Here is a 21,085-nt window from a genome sequence, read left to right as displayed (position 1 = left end):
CAGGAATCGTCATAATAGCATGGGAGAGGGGAGGTGGTGAGGGTAATAAAGTACCTTGCCGCCTATGAGAGGGATTTTTTATTTTTATTTGGGTACCCTTTTCCATTTTTGGAGTATCTCGTATTCATGTTCAACTGCTCACTTTAATTTGGCAATGGAAACTATGAGAATGTTGTTTCTGTGGTAAAACCGTAAATTCGAGCCCTATTGTTTGTACGTGGATATCGATTGGTGAAAGAGTTGGAAACGTGTCGAGGGTCAAGGCCCAAGGGTGAGACATCTCGCCGACAATGAATAAAATATCCTTCGTAGGTAAGCAACCACTAATATGTCCACGCGGAAATCAAGAGCCACGCCGGCTCTCTCTCTCTCTCTATCTCTCTCTGCGTTTCTATTCCCAAAATATCCCCAAGACATTGTCAGGAGAAAAATTCAAAATCATAGCTGGAATGCCAAAAATGCCCTCTAATTTTTCATTTTCCTTTTCCCCTTCCCATAAATTTGATCCCTCTTTCTTGTTTTATTCTCTCTTCCACTACCAAAAAGAAATCAACTAGGCCGCCGGATTTGGTGCCGGAATTGAATTGAATTGAATGAAAAAGTCTTCAAATAATCCCGGATGGAGTGTGGCAAGAGAGAGAAGCTACTGTGTTAAAGCGCACATCTCATACATACTGTCGCAACGTGATGTTTCGTTATCGAGGGAAATAAAAGACTCGTACACAAATCATAAAGGACAGAGAGACAAACCGTTGGATTGGTCGACTGCAACAGTTCTTTTGGAATATAATCAAGCAGAATATCATTTCTTTGGTAAAGGCAAATTCAATAACCGTACATGCTTATATTCCTCCTGGGGGTGGGGGATAGGCTGGGGATTCGAGATATTTCCTAAGTTGGAATCAGTCAGACTGGCCGTTGAGATTTGAACGTTTTACAGTGCCAATGTCGGTTAAGTTATCCACCATATTGGGAAGTTGGGAACCCAACATCAATGACGATTTCATAAGTGGAAATTTAATACTTTCTAGAGTCCGTGTAGTTGGTAAATTAAATGAGAAAAAACCTATAATTGTTCTATTGTCTAGGAGATGTTTGGCATCAATGATGATTCCTTCCTAGTGATTATCCAGAAATTTATGAAAATTACCAAAAATTGTTGTTTGATACTATGTAAATTGAAAATAGTGATCCCTTAAGATGGGCTGATTTCAAGAATTCTTTTTCTGTATTGTAAATCACCAATTCTTCTTTATCCCATGTGGTTCTGACATGATGCCTACTTTTGGGAAATGAAATTGATGCCAAATATCACCTAAACTAAAATGCAATTACATGTTAGATTCCTCAAACTGATTTCTGACCTTTGCAAAAGCCTCCCTTGAAGTGTGGTAATTGCACCTCCCTTGAACAGCTTAACTTTTCGACATAGTTGCAACTATATCCCGTTTGTTAGAATCGTCCAATAAGAGGTACTAAAATGTCCAAAATATCTATGCATTAACTAATAAGAATGGTTTCTAACAAAAGAGAGTTTAAAGTTGTAACCTTACCTTAATTTGAGAGTTGATATGAAGAGAAAATTTGGGAAATAAATCAATTTTAGAAAAGAAATTAGAAGGATTTGGAGTAGCGATTGATTTGAAGAGAAAATTTAGAAAATAAACCTTTTGGTCAAGAGTAATTGTATGGGTATTTTGGACATTTTCATGTAGATCCACTTGGAACTATTTTAAAAAGTTCAAGGAAAATGATTACAATTATTAAACTTCAAGGGAATTGTCAGAAGCTTCAGAGGGGAGGTTTCAACAATTTACCCTAATTTTTGTTGGTATGTATATTTTTGGCATCATAGTTGAATTTAAAATAAGAAATTAACTATGGGACTTTTTAATCCCACCCACAAGGCCACAACCAATTCAGAAACTGAATATTAAAATGGGCATCTTTTTAAAACCAGCCTATGCATTACATAGTATATTCTAAAGTGCAATTGTCCACTAAGTATTTGGTAGTGTAGTAATTTTCTCAATAAACAAAGCCATGCAAACACTATGGAAGAGTTTTAAGCAATGTTTTAAAAAATGGCTCGAAGGCCGAACCGCTTTTGCCTTTGGGTCGTAGGTCACCGCTTTTGCCTATGACTTCTTGAGACGCATAGATCTCGAAAAGTTACCCAGAATAAGAAAAAAAAATAGTCACTCCAATTAGACATCAGAGTGCAAAGTTATGGCCTCCGAAAGTTTGTATACATTGAGTGTGTAACCTACGACCTGGTGACCAGGTCAAATGGGTCAATGGTTGAACCGGTCAGGTCAAATGATTCTTGACTAAGTCGATGATTTTGACTATTTGACGGGTCTTTGACTGAATAGGACCCGGACTCTTGGTCGGATGACAGTTCGACCAGCTAGGTCAACGGCGGATTAAAAACACTAATTTTAAGCAATTTCTTATTTAATTGGACCGATTCAAGTAAAAGTGATTACACCTCTTTTAACTCGATTTTTTTTTTAATTTATTTTGATGAAAATAACTTTTACTTCGATAGGTGTGTTGTCTTATGTACCGTAGTCTGATGAAAATAACTTTTTAACTAGTGAATGACCTCATACTAAGTACGGGGAATCATTAATGTTAAATTTACATTATGGAATCAATAATGTTAAATTTATATTTATTAATATTTTAAATAATTATTAAAATTTCAAGAAATATTTATTTCAAAAAATAGTTTTTCAATAATTATTAGAATATGGATAGTTTTCTTTTGTTATGATACATAGAGGGGTAATGGTCAACTGAGATTGATATAATGTAGGCAGAACTGGTTGTGGATAACCACTTTTGCATTTTCTGCAATTTTTAGGAATTGATTGAAAATGGTGGTAATGGGTTGCGGGCTTTAGCAACAACTTTTCAAAAAAAATGAGAAGGTCGTGTGTCCGAATGGTGGGGGCTGTAGCCTGGTAGTGAGATATGGGCTTTAGTAGAAATTTCTCAAAAATTGCCACATGTCTAGCTTTCTAAAAAATGAGAAAGGCCTTAATAATGGTAGTGGGTTGTGGGTTTTAACAACAACTTCTCAAAAAAATGCCATGTGTCTGAATGGTGGGGGCCAGTTGTAGCTTGGAAACCTTCCTTTAATACATATACATATTAGATGACCCCCATACTAAGTATGGGGAAGTTAATGTTATACATACACACATATATATTGTGAATTAGTTTTTGAGTAGAGTAAGTTTTCAATTTTGAAACTATTATTAATAATAAGTTATTAATTTGTATTAATTATGTTAGTAGTTAAATAATGAAATAATAATTGCACTTATAATTAATTTTGTTTAATAATTGAAAGTTTTATAATTTAAATTTCACTAAATCAAATAAATATTGGATATTAATATTATTATTATTGATAATAATTATCAACAATTAATTATCAGTAATATATTAATAATACATTAATAATTATAAAACCAGTAATAATAATAATAATAATAATAATAATAATAATAATAATAATAATAATAATTTATTCTTATTATGTATGTAATTATTAATATTTTAATAATTATTAACTGAGAAGAAGAATAATATTAATTATTAACATCTCTATTAATTATCAATATTTAATTAAACATGCTAATTATTATTATTATTAGTATTATTATTAAGTATTAGTTTATTCTTATTATGTATGTACTTAATAATATTTTAATAATTATTATTAATTATCAGTATTTAATTAAACCGGGTTAGGTTTAAAAACAAACTAACTTAACTAATGTTAATTATGATTAACATTTAATAATTAACATTACTTGTATGATTATAAATTAATTATTATTAATTAATATGAATATAAAATAATAATTATTAATAATGTTATTAATTATCAGTATTTAATTTAACCAGGTTTGGTTTAAAACCAAACTGAATTAATTAATGTTAATTATCAGTATTTATCATTAATTAATTATCAGTAATTAAATATAAATATTACTATAGATATTCAATGCTTGTATCTGAATTAATAAGTATCATTATTATCAGTAAATAATAATTTTAGGTAATTAAAATTAATAATTGATTATCAATCCGAATTAAAATGGGTAATTTCAGCAATTAATTTTAAGTAACTAAATTTTGCTACTTACAATTTTTTAATAATAATCAGTATTATTAATATATTAATAATATTTTAATAATTATAAATTCAGAAATAATTATATTATTATAATAACAATAATAATAATAATAATAATAATAATAATAATAATAATAGTGATTAAATGATACTATTGTTATTATAACTAAGTAATTAATTTGTTGAAGAGTTGCACAATTCCCTTAGATTTGTGAGTTTCCAACGTTGTCTGAGTTACTAAAGTTCCCAAAGTTCTGAAAATTCTCTGAGTTGCAAAGTGAATTTTAGATTTCAAAACATTTAGTTCTATGTGTAAACTGATTGAGAGTGGGAACTTCCCACTTCTCATGTACTTTAAATAACACAAATACTTGCATGGAATTCAGTTTGAATTTCCAAATTAGTGGTCATAGTATGAAATTGCAAATTATTGTAAGGACAATTGTCTTAATATATGGATGCCAAGTGTCTGTAGGGGCCTTTGGCCTGAAATCATTACTTTAATATATTATATATTAGATTCATGTACCGAAGTTTGTACACAATTCACTTGTTCTCCCAATTTTCAATATACTGTACCATACACCGCCTTAAATTGTAATGCTTGAAAGATTTTACAAAACACATATCTCACTTTAGTAGCAGGAAATTATTATACATTATAACTTAAAAGGTTCGACTACGATATGGGAAAGACATGATATTAAAAAAAACTTAAAATCAACCAACCGGAATCATAAGGGGAGTGACCAATCAGGTGGTATATATCAAAATTTTATGAAGTGCTTTAATTGGTCCAAGATCTTTTGATATTGATGGTGCTTGATCTGGTACTCCTAGGACAATTTGGATGTTGGACTGATGAGGTCAGTTGGCTGAGCTGCAAAGGGACAATAGTCAAAATACCAAGGGTGCTTTATTCAGGGTGGGCACTCTGATGCTTAAGTCAGTGAAGAGTATTAAGGATGCAAGAAAGCATGATAACTAGAGGATTCTGAAAGCTGAATAGTGCGTACCTTCTCTGATCGAAGGGAGCGTCTTTATATAGGCGCAAGTAGTCGTGAGCTTCATGTAGAGCATCCGAGATCTCCGGGAGGATGTGGCTTATCTGCCTGCCACGCTTGGAGATGGTTTCCGCATAAAGCGATAGAGCTTATCTGATTGCCTCCAAAGCAGGCGGCATGGGAATCAGCTTTATCAGTGGGGTGACATGATCCCGGAGGATTTAGGACGGTAAGGCGCATGCAGAAGAGGCTGGTCACCATGTCAGGTACATCACCAAGTGGACCTCGGTCAGGTTGATGGGACCTTGACGGGAGATTGCCCCTTACGCCGAGGTGCCTACAGATCGACCCTGAGTAAGTTTGAGTTTTGAATCAACCGCACAACCTCCTGATGAGCGCTACTGTTTCTATTTGTGTTACCGACCTGGCTACAAGCTCTTACGTGGCTTCCCTACCAAGGTGAAGCACTAGAAGACAAGATAGTTCTTCTTGTCCATGGAGAATGGCTGGCCAATGGCCACTTGGAAGTTTGAACCAAAAAAGGATCCTGAGGTCAAGTTTGATGAGGCGTTGTCCAATGAGGTTAGACTCCACGTAGCTCAACAATAATTGGTCGATGAATTTTTGGCCGAGTCACTTCTCATCTGGGCTGGTTTGAGCCCCATAGGTAGGTCAGTCTTATTGTACTTGGTTATTCTTGCATTATGGTATGCTTTATTGCCTTGACTTACCTTTTCCATTCTTTCTACAGAGATGTATTGCACTTTGTCCATGTTGGATGCTACTAAGAGGCCTTCAAAGAAGAAGAGAAGGGCCACCAAATCTTCTGTTCGTTCGTCGATGATGGAATCAGGATCGGTTGAGGGTAGGTTGGCTGGCCATGAGCATGAGGTGGTCAACCTCGAGGAGGATGGAGACCCAATGTACGTTGGCCCGTCCTATGGCATCCCGAACCCAGTAGTTCGCTTATCAACTCCCCACGTCACTACACTTGAATAAGTCGCCGATGCCGCCAGTTCACATGGTCACCCTTTTGTCTCTCACTGGGGTGTTTCTGCTACTGATTGGATTTGAGACCCCTTCGGATTGGGGGGGGAGGGGGGCTCGACTCTGCTGGCATCAGCGCGAAGATGGCTTGACACATCCTCTCGGTATGTATCTTTATTTCAGATACATGCATGTGTTTTTGTTAGTTCTGACCGGTCTATTTTTGTCGCTTGCAGGGTAACACCATGGGCCAGATTTTAATGGACTGGATTTCCACCTCGTTGCGCGAATTCTATGAGTTAAGGAGTAACGTGGAGTTCCTTCATTCTTAGCTAGAGGGGGCTTGTCTCAGTGCCGAAGAGGTTTGTCAGCGATTTACCCTTAGCACTGGTTTGACCCGTGAGCTCGAGGAGGCCAAGGGAACCATCGCCAATCTGATTGGCAAGGTACAAGCATGAGAACATCAACTCGAGGAGAGGCGGAGTAAGTATACGAAAGACATCCACTGAGCTGAAGAGGTTACTGTCAAATGATTCCATCATTCGTCGGGATATAAGTGTAAAAAGGCAAAGGCCACCATGCCCTGCCTCAAGGGGGGTTTGAAGCTATGTCGCCACTTCGTCCAGTCTTTCCATCCCAATTTCGACTTCAGTGTCGTGTTCATTAGGCCAGTTCCAGATGAGTTGACCGACGAGGTCGATTGGAAGCCTAAGACCAAAGAGGAGGACGAGGAAGGTGGCGAGGAAAATGCCGAGGATGTGGTTGGTGATGGTGAGGAGAAGGCCTCCAGGAAGGAGTAGTTGCTGGGGAGTTGTTTCTTTTCTTCTAATTGAATGTACCCTGGGCCTACGTGCTTGGACAACTTGAGATTGAGTTGTTTTCCTTTTTCTTTTTTTTTTTTTTTGCGTTAAAAAACTTGTCTCTCTCTTCCTTTTTTCTAAGTAATGAAATTTACTTTTCTGATGTGTTGTGCCCCCTTGTGCCTTTTCTTTTCCCATCTTAGAAAATTGGCCACATCATAAATGCTTGCCGGGGTGGTGGGGTGTATATCAACCAAGGTGCTAAAAGTGAATTGCCTTGTTGTAAATTCAACTAAGTCAAAATGTTGCTGAGGCATTTGAGTGATGCCGACCTGTGTAGGATGCAGATTGATCACCTATTACTGACATGTTTCGAGATCGACTTGAGGGTGCCTTGAGCTAAAAAGCAGTTCGGCTTCCCCTTTGTTTTTAGTTGAAATGTTAATAGTACGGGTCGGCTCAACCAAGTCCCCAAACAGGGTGGTCGGGTTTTTGAAATAGCAACTCGTCAGCCGACATGGTATTCCATACTTGGGATTTTTGCCTTCTTTTTGGACATGAGCGTACATAGATCAGAATTGTAGCAAGCTATAAGACTTAACACCTCCACAAGTTGTCGATGTTCCACACGTGGAGAAATTGCCTCCCTTGAGAGTTTTGAGCTCATACGTTTTGGGTCTGATCACCTTATTCACCCTATAAGGGCCTACCCAGTTAGGACCCAATTTTCTCAGACCACACTCGAACACCATAACCTTCCTGAGTACCAGGTCACCAATTCGGAATTGATGTTTCTTAACTCGGGTGTTATAGTATCAAGCCACCCTCTATTGATACATCACGGTCCGGATGTGCACTTGGCAATGAAGTCAACTAGGACATGGGCCTTTATCATTGGATGTGAAAATCGAATGTCATATTCACTGTGTTCGATTGTGCACTTCATTAGTCTCCCCGACATTTGGGCTTTTGTAATACTTGCCTTAGAGAATTATCGATAAGGATGATGATCGTATGAGCTTGTAAATATGGGTGCAATTTGCGAGCTACCAACACCAATGAGAAGTCTAACTTCTCTATGTTTGGGTATCTGGTCTTAACAGCATGCAACACTTTACTTATATAATAAACAGGTCACTGCACTTTATCCACTTCTCGCATTAAGACCGAGTTGACCACTTCACCACCCGCAGAGAGAAATAGATTTAGCTCGACTCTGGGTTCAAGTCTAGTTAACAGGGGTAGGGAGCTAATATATTTCTTGAGCTCATGAAACACGAGCTGGATTTCTTCGGTCCATTCGACGTCTTTGGCTTTTTTGATGGGTTTAAAGAATGGAAGGCATTGCTCAGCTGACTTGGACATAAATTGGTTCAGGGCGGCTATCTGACCTATCTACCTTTGGACCTCTTTTACATACCTAGGGGGTTGCATGTCTAGACAGCCTGGATTTTCTTAGGATTGGCCTCGATGCCATGTTGGTTTACTATATAGCCAAGGAATGTGCCTGACATGACACCGAAGGCACATTTGTTTGGGTTGAGCTTTAGGTCAAATTTTCTAAGTACTACAAACACATTGGTTAGGTCAGCAAGTAAAGTTTTAGAATATTTACTCTTTGTAACCATTCATCTACGTAAACTTCTACTGTATTGCCAATTAATTCAGAAAAAAAAATTGTTTACAAGCCACTGGTAGGTCCCCCTAGTAATCTTTAGCCCTAGAGGTGTAAAACCGGCCGTGTCGGGCTGGCATGACATGATCTGCCTGCGGCGTGTGCAAATTTCGGGCATTACCGCCCTCCCCATGGATAATTTGGGAGGTCGGCCCGGCATGGCCCATGGCCCAAGCCCGTGTGGTCCCGTGCCATACCGTAGGCCTGGGCCATAGGTTAGGCCTTGGGTGTGGGCTGAACCGAGCCAAATTGTTTTTTTTTTTGTTTTTTTTTTAAATTATTTATTTATTTATATATTTTTTAAGTAAAAGTAAAATATTTAACTTTCTTTTGGGAAGTATTTGAAAAAATAAGAATCCGATGGAATTGTAGATGATTGTGCCAAATACATCAGACGATTCTCATAATGAAAGTTCTCAAAATCCATCATTTTTTAAAAGGATTTTGAGAATGAGAATCTCTAGAATTGATGCCAAATAGGGCCTTAGTCTTTAATTATATTGGAAAAAATTATAACCAATGAACTGGCATCATAAAAGTGGTAACTAATCGGGTGAATTTTCATCAAAATTCATAGGAAGAATTCATTGGTCCAAGCCTTTCCGGTATCGGCAAAAATAACAATGTTAGAAACATCATTGATGGATCCATACGACAATGAATAAAATAATAAAAGCATGCACGCTGTGTGGCATTACCCACGTTTTAAAATGTCAATTTAGACCCTAAAGTTTGAGAAAGACCGCTAGTAGTAAATTATCAATCATTCAATTTACTTAATTAAATTAATTTACTTCATTTCTTAAATTATTTTATTTATTTATGTTAATTTACTTAATTAACAATAATCTAATTTACTTATTTAGCTCAGTTAGCTTTGATTATTTATTTTTTCTATTTACTTAGTTTAAATTAGTTAATTCACTTAATTGCATGGTTTAAAAATCGTCATTAACTTAGGAGCTTGAACCATTTCACTGAAGAACTGGACAATTGTTTAGTTCCATTTAGAGATGGCAATTTCCCCCATCCTTGTTGGGTACCCGACCTCCTTGAGCCCATCATGTCGGGGAGGGGGAATGAAGTCCCCACCCTGACCTTGATTATATATATTAAATTTTATTCATATGAAATATATTATTTCATATATATATATATATATATATATATATATGTGTGTGTGTGTGTGTGTGTGTGTAATATTATTTATGTTATATATATATTAAATATATTTAAAATATTATTTATATTTATTTTATTTTTTATTTTAAGAAAAATTATTAATTCCGTTAATTAGCAAACTTTGGGGATTCGGGTCCCCATGAGGAACTTGTCTCCATCGGGGATCAAGGGTGGAGGATAACTTTTATCCCTAGTGGGGATTGGGGTCGGGGACGTGGATTAATTTCAAAATTGGGTCGGGGACAAGGAATATGATCCCTGCCTCAAACCTACCCCGTTGCCATTCCTTGTTCCATTTTATACTTTTCCCAGATTTTTTCATAGAAATGTTGACTTGATCAGTAAACCATTGACCTAAATGATTAAACCGCTAAACTATTCAACCTAGTGAATGATTTTTTGGGTCATTTTATTCTTATTCTTTTTTATTTTTATTTTTCAAAACATCACAGGCTGATCCATTCGGACTGAACCGTTGACCTAAAAATATGTGGTTAAAACGGTTCTGTTTTCGGGTCAATTTTTAAAACTTTGCTTCATTGGATTAATTTACTTAAATCAATTAGATTTTTTTATACAATTTACTTAATTTAGTTTCCTTAATTAATTTAATTTACTTATTCACTAGCTTAATGAACTTAAATATCTTAACTAGTGTAGTGTTTTAATTTATTTAATTAACTTTATACCATCATAGACCATGGCACAATTTACTTGACTATACTAAAGTGGCATTTTGAAACATGAGTAGTGCTACATAAGCATGTTTTAATTATTTTATTCATTATCTAACAGATCTATCGATGATGTCTTCTATTTTTAACTTAAAATGACCTTTCATTATAGTTTGAGGATAAAATCGACACTTTAAGTTATTTATGGACTAAATTGACTTTTTATTTTTGGTAAAGTTGAAGGGTTGTGAAAGCCAAATATAATCTATATATATATATATATATATATATATATATATATATATATATATTAAAACAAAGCAATCAATAAATTTTCTCCTTTTTTGAATTTTTTGTTTTTTCATTCCCTGTCATTTTTGAAACAACCAATGAGAAGCACTTCCCCGATAACCTATATAATCTCTTCTCCTAAAATTTATCCTAAACTACCTCCCCCACCTTCTCCAGAATTATCTCTGATTCCTATTTATCTTCTAAATTATCTCTAATTCCTATTTATCTCCACAATTATCTCTAATTTAGTAGAGAGTTTCTCTCCTAAATTATCTCTAATTCCTATTTATCCTCCCCCCTACTTTTTATCTATATCTATCTAAAGAAAGTTTGGATTAAAAAAATTTAAGAATTATTTAAATATTTGAATAAAATTATATAATAACTTTAAAATATTTATTAAAAACACAAAAAATAATTTTATATTTTTATAAAATATATCACGAAATTATGTACTAACAATTTAAATATTTTATAGATTAAATTATGATTTTATGGATAATTAAATTCAATAAGTAATAAATATTTTAAAATTTAAATATTTTACAAATTATTTAAGTATTTAAATATCTAAATATTTTAAATAACAAAATATTTAACAATAACTAGATTTTAAATAGTTAAAATAAAGAAATTATTGTATTTTTTTCATTATCAATATATTTTCAATAATTGTGTATTTTTGCTCTAAATTTTCAATAGTTATGGGAGATTAAACTATTGTTATTTATCGAAGATAAGACTATTAATTTAGCTAAAATTATGAGTGTTCATAAGTTGGTTCAGTCCGGCCGTAGGCTATTTGGCTAACCAAATTGACTTGGTCAGGTTGGGGAGTTGGTCAATTGAAACCGATTGACCTTTTGTGAAAACCAACCCACTCAAGTTGTATTGGTTTGGGTCAATTTTCACAAAAGGTCAGTTGGTTCCAAAGATTTAAACTTAAAAATTAAATTTAATTTTAAAAATTACAGTGCAAGTATTAAATATAAATTAAAAAATTAGATTTATGAAATAAAACATTTTAGACTAAGGAATATGGGAAATTTCTCAGTTTTCATATTTAAAATATAAAATATTAATATATATCCATGGTTAGGTCATTCGATTTTGGTCGGTTTACAAATGGCCAAAGTGAAATTGATCCAACTTAATCGAATTGGGAATCTTTTGAACCAAAGCTGACATAAAATACTAGAAAACCAACCAACTTGGGTCGAGTTGATCAGATTGGTCAGTTTCATAAGTTTGATGAATAAACTTAAGTAAAATTAATTATTGTTTTTTTTGTATTATAAAAAATTTATTAAAAGTAGTATATAAAATATGAATAATTATTAATTATTTAAAAACTTGAAAATATAAAACAATTGTATACTCTTATGTGTTTCTATCAAGGTTTTTGAACCGCCATTGGCCCGAACAATCGGACCGTTCGGCTCGAGAACCACCCAGGCAACCGGTTATGTTTTACCCAAAACTTGATTTTGGTAAAAAACCGTTGACCCGGGCGGTTGACTCGTTTAACGGTTTTTGATCATTTTTTTTATTTTAATTATTTTTTTAATTTGTTTGCCAGAACGAGCTGTCGATTTGGACCGAACTATTGGACTGTCAACCCAGAACCTGGTGGCTAGAATGGTTCTATTTCCGGGTCATTTTTTAATTTCATTGTTTCCATTAGGGTCTACAAAACACAATTTTATATTTTTACATATTTACTTAAACCTACCTTTTAGTTTTCATTTTACTAAAACATCCGATATATTTTACAACTTATTTATTTAATCAACCTTTCATTAAGGAGTGTTTGTTTTGCCATTAGGCCCATGATTTTTTATTCCAAAAATACCCTTAACACTTATTTTATACAAAAAACAAAATTGGTCAAATACAATGAATAGAGTGGTTGCTCGTGTCTTATTAAGGGCAAAAATGGTATTTTATTTCTATTTTCTTTTGATTAAATTTATTTAAATGAACATTATGATCAATATTGTCATTTTCCACTATCATATAATGAAAGATTGATTAAATCCGTTGAAAATTATAAGTGATATTTTGGTAAAATACTAATTATAGGATAGATTTTAGTAAATTAAAAAAACTATAAAAATATTTTAGTAAATAACTCTTTCTATTATTTATCTTTTAGTTAATAAATCTCATGCATCGCATGGGTATCCATTAAAAAAATGTACTGTAGATTTATAAGGCTATTTTGTCATTTTAAAGGAGTAGTAAACAAGCAAGGAAACAAAGGGTGTAACATAATATTGATTACCAACTTGCTTGTAATTTGAATTTAATGAGTAATGACGAGGATAGAGCACCATAAAATGCAACACTGTCCCCATTCATTCATTCCTTGCTTCCATATCCCACCCACCACTCGGTTCGCAATGACTATTACTAGTTTTATAGCTGTAGATGGCCTGGCTTTTGGGTCTCGTAATGAGGAATTCTCAATAAATCTCATGTTTCACAGTATATATTCTAATTCTTTACTAAATTAATATAATAAAATATATAGCAATTATTTTATTATATATAGTATATCTGAAGTGTGAAGCGGAATAAGTAGATTAGTCGGTGCAAATTAATTAATATATACATCCGCTGACCACATGAGAGTGGGGATGGTTGTTATTTGACCCGTTATGGTCGACCCCTCATCAAACCTCAACTCTCAAGCAATCCCAGTTCTTGCCTCTTGGGTTCACATTAATGTTAATTGTACAAAGGGGACTCGATCAGGAGCGGAATGCCCTACAAAGAAAAGTGGATTCATATTGTTGGTTTATAATAATTGGTTTGGGTTCGATGCTGAAATTGATAGATGATGATTCAACTGAATTGAAGAACCTGAGCTGAGAGGATTAATGGAGACGGAAATCAAATGGTGTTGAAAATCTCAAAGACAGGTAGGCCATTCATTCAAACTTCAAAGCGTGGCTGCCATTGCAAATGCTCCGAAATCGTGGCTATTGTGTGGGTAGAAAAAGTGAGTATCATACTAATTAATAATAATGATGAAATGTGTGTAAGAATTACACATGTACAGCTAACTAGATCGCGTACGTGAATCGTGAATGAAGAAAAAGAAAAAGAAGAGCAGCATCTGAAACCCAGGAGGACAAACAATACATCATCACAGGCATTTAGCGTTCACTGTGACCCCACGCCCACAAGAGGTGGGACCTACAGCCGAGGGATGCAAATTGCAAAATGGTGAAGCACCAATAAGGGTAAATGGGGAGGTATATAAGGCATAGCCCTACAAAGAGAGCGTCTCTTACACTTACTTTTAGTCTTTAGACAAATGCCACAACGTAAAAGCAGCGTCACTTAAATCAGAGCCCTTGCGGTAGGTGTTTTAAGGATAAAAGTATAGGTATCAGGTATTTTATTGGATAAGTCAGACATGAATATGGATACATTCAAGCAAAAGATATAGGGCCCATTTGGCACGTCTTTTTGGGAAGATCTTCTGGTAGTTCTGACAGTCAAAAGACGTATTGAACTTTTGCATGAAGATTTGAACTGCCTGAAGCACATTTTGTAGATGCACATCTTTCCGTGTCTTGAACTGCCCAAAGCACATTTTGTAGATGCACATCTTTCTGTGTCTTTCCGCTTGAGAATAAAACGTGAAAGACGTGAAAAGCTTCATTTGGAGCTTCCTGAAATCAGCCCAAATGGGCTTTTCAAGTCTTTTTGGTGCTTCGACTTTTGGCAACTAAATCTTACGTGTGCCAAATGGAAATAGACCCTGCTTGGCATGTAAATAGCCGAAAGATTGCACGGAAAGACGTGCCAAACGAGCCCATTATAACGCTTAGATACGTTAGGGAAATGCATGCAAATCACAAAAATACATTAATAATACTAACCAAAAGTTTAATTATCTATGAATAAGATACAAACACATGAGAAATGCATACTTCAATCGGTTATATGAAGAGAAATATTATAATAAACAATACTAGGACTAGAACATTCAAACATCATACAATAATTATAATTTTCAATTTTTATTAATTTTTGGGAATATTTATTAATTTAGTATTTTTATTTAAATAATAATGGTTTTTTAAATAATAAATATGCTTTCATTTTTAACATATAATGATTTTATTTTACATATAGTTGTAAAATAAAACAAATAAATCATTTAAGGTAGATAAAATAAATTATTTATAATTTTCATTTTTATTAAGTTTTTTGGGGAAATTAAATTTTAAATTATTCATTTCAGATTTTATAATTATAATTTTCTGTTTTTCGTTAATTTTGTTGGTAAAAAATATTTATTTAGTATTTTTATATAACAACTCTATCTTTTCAAATAATAATTATGTTTTCATTTTTAGCATATAATTATGTGTAAAATAAAATATATAAATCATCTAAGGTAGATGAAATATATTATTTTTATAATTTGTAGTTTTTATTAATTTTTTGGAAAAATTAAATCTTAAATTACTTATTTTAGTTTTCATAATACTATTTTTTAATTTTTATTAAAGAAAAATAATCCAAAAGTAGTTAATATACCGTTTTGTCAAACTAGGCATGGATATGCCTCTGTATCGGTGTGTATCAAACCATATCCACCGATATAATGCGATACGACTCGATACAGAGACGTATTGTACCGATACACACAAGTCGTGAGATATGTATTCAGTTGTCACGTATCCCATATCCATGACCATGAATACGAATACGATACACCCCGTATCAATCGTATCGTATCGATACCTTAATCCTGAACATTCCCCGCCTTCCCTTCCCTTTTCTTTTTCTCATCGATACAACATGAATGACTATTGGAGAATGGAGATTGTTAATCCAGACCACACATCTCGTGTGATATGAATCAGATGATCATATGTGACTGTGTATTCATATTCATTTCTCCCATCCCATCCCATGTAATAAGTATGGACATCTTTTTTTCCTCTTCTCCCATTGGTCAAAACTTATGACATTATAAAATTACTAGCTAGGAACCAATTAGGTGGGTTTTCACCAAAATTCACGGGGGCTTATGCATCAGCCAATAAGCTATTAGCTAGTGACAAATCAAAAGTACTGTGGGTTCAAATTCGTTGCACTTTAACGAAATGGATTTCACAACAAGTTATTCTGATTTGTGATGATAGGAACTAGGAAGATGGGAACAAAGAGAAGAAAATTGTAGGATTCTATTTCTTCTAAAAGTCAAAATTGTCCACAAGTCTCTACATATATCGAATATTGTATACTGATTTGAACCATTCTTTTTTTGAACTCGCTTTCAATAAAATGATTCAAAGCAGTTGCCCAATCGCCTGCTCTCTAGGTCGAGCAGGTGGACCAGGCCAACGACTCGTTCAGAATGGGCCTTGGTTGGGAGCGTCAAGTTTGGAGGCCCATGATCACTGCTAGGCTATAACCTGACCTGCTGTTACATGAACAATTGAACAGAGAAAATTTTTGGTTGTCTAGTTTCGACAATCAAAAGGTTTTGTGTTGTCTACAGGCTCGTTCTTTCCAATTTTCATGCTGCCTACAGGCTGTGTACAGGCCACATGACTATTCCATAATATAAAGTCTAATAAACATTAACGGTACCTAAGTCTAAAATTTGAAGACACGACTGCATAGACTAAGGGCCCGTTTGATGTGTCTTTCTGTGTGGTCTTTCAGTTGTTTATAAGTCGGGCATATCGATTTTAGGTCTACCTGTTTGGTTTGTAGAAGATTTAGCTGCCAAAAGCTGGAATGCTGAAAAGACGCGAAAAGCCCAAAGCTTATTTTGGACTGATTTCGGGAAGCTCCAAATGAAGTTTTTTGCATTTTATTCTCAAATGAAAGGACACACAGAAAGACGTGTATCTCCAAACTAACTTCGGGCTACTCAGATTTTCATGCAAAAGCTCAATGCATCTTTTGACTATCAGATCTAACAGAAGATCTTCCCAAAAAGACTTACCAAATGGGCCCTAACTTATTAGGTTTTACGTGGAGAAAGACTGACTGTTAAACAAAATTGCCAAATGATATAGCTTTATGGTCCGGTGTTTCATATAAATAGAGAATAAGTAGCATAATTAGAGGGCATGGACGAGAAGGTTTTGAGTTCGTGGTGCTGGACCCTTTAATTCATGGTTTGCCATACGTGAAAGAAAAGGAATGGAATGGTAAGGAAATCTTTACAATCCTTGTACAGGTTTTTAACTTTCATTTCTATACTTTTTCTTTCAAACCAAACACAGCTTAAAAGTTAAATAACTAATTTAGAGTAATTTCCAAATAATTTTAGATATTTTCTTTTTAAGAGCGAAGGAAATATCACATCCCAATACCTGCAAATATCAAGTTTTAGGTTGTTTATTCCAGCCGGTTGATTGATTATAAGCTTTTCCAGTATCATATCTTTCTACGCAAATTATCAAACAAATATAACAATGACAATTACAAAAATTATCGAGCTATATATTCAAATTTGGTCGCATGGACTGCTTGTTCACTTGTGTGTATGAGTTACTACCAGCCTTTTGAGGCAAACTTGTGAAAAAAATGTAAAAGTTGGGATCTTCAAAAAAATTTAATTAAAAAGTATAAGGATCCCAAAAAATAACAATAATAATAATAATAATAATAATAATAATAATAATAATAATAATAATAATAATAATAATAATAATAATAATAATAATAATAATAATCAGCCCCCCACGTCCCACAGTACACTGTGTATTATGAACATCTTCCAATGATGACATCATCATTTCTGGTATCATCTTAAGGAGATATTTCCATGTGATGTAGAACGTTGTGGGGGGCTGATTTGCTCTCAATAATGATGGTGATGATGAGTTTAAGATTTAATAGAAGTCCAACTTATAGTGCTTAAAGTGAAAAAAATAAATTAAAAAAAATCTTTAAAATTTACTTACTTTTTAATTTTTACATATATATAATAGGTTATATAAATAGAAAATATTAAATTTATTATATACGGGATTTGGATTTAATCCGTTTCAACTTATTGTGCTTGTAACGAAGGAAAATTATTTACTTATAATCCGACTGGGATTTTTTTTTTTTTGAAAATCATATTGGGATTTTAATGAAAGACTAAATCCGGTTGGATGTCGAATCGGAAAGAGGTCCATTAAAAGCCCTATACTTTAGTCTTTAAGCGTACGGTATAATTTACACCTCTTTTATAGGCTAACGTGGTAGCAAGCAAGGGCAGTCCTCCCCCAAACCCCTCCCTAATCCTTGACTCCTTATGAAGGCAGCAGGATAACTGAACCTTACTCAAGTGGAAGAACGAAAACAGGTTTCACAGTCAGATTGCAATTTGCAACCATATATACAAACATAATGGGCATATAAACGGTTGTTGGCCCAGGTGGTCGAACCGTTTGAACCAGGAGCAATACAGTTTTATTATCATCTGACATATGCATGGATTTTTTTTTGAATCTGCCACCGAACCACTGGTCCAATGGTTGAATCGCTAAACCATTCGATTTGGGCTATCAGGTCCATCGGAGTAGACCAGGTCCTGCCTCACTGCCTGATAATCCCAAACCAGCTATATTGAAAAAAGCAAGGCATGGGACCACGATCAATAATACTCAAATCGCAGCCGTGTCTTTATTTCCTGTTACATACATATATGGCAGTATTGATGAGCGTTAAGGATTCAATAAACATGATCATTAATAAACATATCAGCTGAACCATATGAAGGAATTGAAGTAAATAAAAGAAACTAATAGGTGTGAGAGAAGTACAAATTTATTTACGTTCCTTTTCATCAGAAATTTTCATGGGTACATTAATTAATTAAACGCTCGGTTTGGTTGTTATATAAATAATAGAGCTCAACCCCAACCTTAAGAAGGAAGCAGTTCTTCTCTGTTTCTTCTATTTAATATAATATAAGCTGCTTAATTTGGGTGAGGGACAGATTGGATGGTGACTGGGGAGGTGAGGTTCCATTAACACATAATAATTCATAAAAAAAGATTCGTTCAAATTGCTAGAATTTGATAATGCACAGCACAGCACAGCAGGCAGCAGGCAGCAGCGAACACCGAAATGGTCAAATTCCAAATTTTCCTGATTTTCTTTATTATATTATATTATATAATTGATCACTTCAAAAAAAAAGGTAAGAAAAAATAAGGGAAAAATAAAAAATCTAATGTCAAAGCGACAGGCAAAAGAAGAAAAAGGGGTAGGTGTTAAACAAAAAGAAAAGAAAAGAAAATGCTGTCAAAACGACGAAAGATCCACCACCGGGACCGGGATTCTCAAATCTCACCCACCTTCTCGAGAACTGTCGTCGCAACGCCAACTGCAACATTCGGCGTCTATAGCCAACGCGTCGACAATGGGCTTAATTACCAACACTCCCTCTCCCACCAAAGCGCACGATAGTACGCTTAGGAACATCGCAAGCGCAATCAGTTGGAAGGCCGGTTCACTTGGTTCCCAGAATACCGATATCCCAAGTAGCAGAACCTGCGTCGGTAGCGCTACCAGAACTGCGAGCGCCAGCCCGTAGATCCGATACCTTAACCCCTTATTGATCACCAGGGTAATCACTCGCCAACACGACAGCAGGAATATCACAATGTATAGGATTGCGAACGCCCCAAAAATGATGGTTCCCAACAAAGGGTAGGTGCACAGAACCGTACCACTCCCACCATCATCCTCATCCTCTATCACATAACTCCTGAAGAAGCCTTCTGTGAACCTCGCTTCCTGCTTCGGCTTAAAGAAAACGAAAAATACCTGCAAGCAGAATATCGGGAGACACGAACTTAGAAGCAGACAGATATCCATGGCCCAAGTGTCGTTGGGGTTTCTCTTCCGTATGGAGATGTTGACAATGAAGAGAAGCGACACTAGGAATCCGGGCTCAAAGAATCCCTGTGTTAATACGACGTGGATCTTGCACAGGTTGATCTGTTGGGTTAGGGTGAGAGAACCAAATATAGGGAAAGGGTAACGTCGGAGTATTGGGAGGCGGAGGAGTTCGCTAAGAGCCCACAGAGAGATGAACGACACGAGGAGTGTGCGGACGGTCCAAAGAGAATTGAAGTCTTTCAGTAGATAAGACTTAAGGGTCTTGACGTGAAACTGGAAGACGGAAACGAGGGAGAAAATGGAGAAGAGAAGACAGCCAAAGATGAAAAAGAGGGTGGCGATGTCGGAGGCTGAGTGGATTATCGATAATGGTGGGAGCATGGCCCGTCCGTTGCTTCTGCTGCTGGTGGTATAGATGATTTGAAGACGACGACGACAACGATGGACGAGAGATCTGTAGCGGTGCCGGCGTTAATATTCTTCATTTATTAATTTCAATTTGCTTTTGTTTTGCTGTTAAGGTGCATCTGAGCCCGGGCGGTGGTGGTAGTGGTGGTGTCGGAAATTGGGAATGAAGGGGGTAATTGCCCCCCTTTCCCATCCGACAGCAACCAGGCTGGTGCACAGCTGCGAGTGCGAGATCACGTAATTGCATGCAGAAATCAGAGGGAATAGGGTCTTGGTACGGTGTCGTCAACTAGTCCCTACCATTTCGCCATTGAACGGCTGGGAACCTTCAACACCGACAACACACAACTCATCCTCTCTCTCTCCTCCACTACTTTTATGGTTTGTCCCTCTCGTACGAAACCGGCTTCAGTCAGGGCATGTCTGTGCCCACACCGTTCTAACAGCTTTTTTCAAGTTTGCATTGGGAATATCTTGCCATGATATGATATTCTCAATACAAAACAGTGAGGACTGTCCCAACAAAGTTTGCCCGTGCGATGTACGGGTGTTATTAAAAGTAATTGTAATAAGGGCCTTGTCACGATATCAATTGAGCCAAATGGTACCAAGTACCTTGCAGGTTCAACGTAAACTATTTTGGGTTATATGTTGTTAGATGTTAATTTTTATTGTTTATCTTAATTTTTACTATTTTTATTACATTTTATTAATTGTATTACTTTCCTAATCTCACTTAATGGTGATGTTTAGATGGTGGTCCTAAGACATTTTGAATTGGGCCAAATTAAACTTTATCCATCTTAGCATTATTCTTGGGTTATGTCTTGTTAAATAAATTAAAAACAATAAAAACAATAGAATAAATTATGAAGAAGGAGAGTTACTTTTTTTATTAAGTTAAATTAAAAAATTATTGACTTTAATTAATTAAGTTTTATTAATTTGTAGATACTTTAAATAATAAAATATTTTTTGTTAAGTCTGTTGAATTTTTTTTTGTTTTTTATTATGTTAATTCTTATTAA

The 21,085-nt window shown here is 34.9% G+C and overlaps 1 long non-coding RNA gene across 1 annotated transcript; it reads right to left on the bottom strand.

Moving 5' to 3' along the window:
* Positions 1-18,091: 18,091 nt before the first annotated feature.
* On the bottom strand, positions 18,092-20,272 carry LOC148804497 (uncharacterized). Its single transcript, XR_016081076.1, has 2 exons — positions 19,103-20,272; positions 18,092-18,432 (listed from the first exon to the last, which is right to left on the bottom strand). It is a non-coding gene; the product is annotated as an uncharacterized LOC148804497 (long non-coding RNA).
* Between the last annotated feature and the right edge of the window lie 813 nt (positions 20,273-21,085).

Source organism: Nelumbo nucifera, chromosome 1 (genome assembly GCF_055504915.1).
Source record: "Nelumbo nucifera cultivar China Antique chromosome 1, China Antique-T2T, whole genome shotgun sequence".
In the NCBI taxonomy this organism is placed as follows: domain Eukaryota; kingdom Viridiplantae; phylum Streptophyta; class Magnoliopsida; order Proteales; family Nelumbonaceae; genus Nelumbo; species Nelumbo nucifera.
The sequence above is the reverse complement of the archived record's forward strand: the minus strand, read 5'-3'. Positions and strand labels throughout refer to the sequence as shown.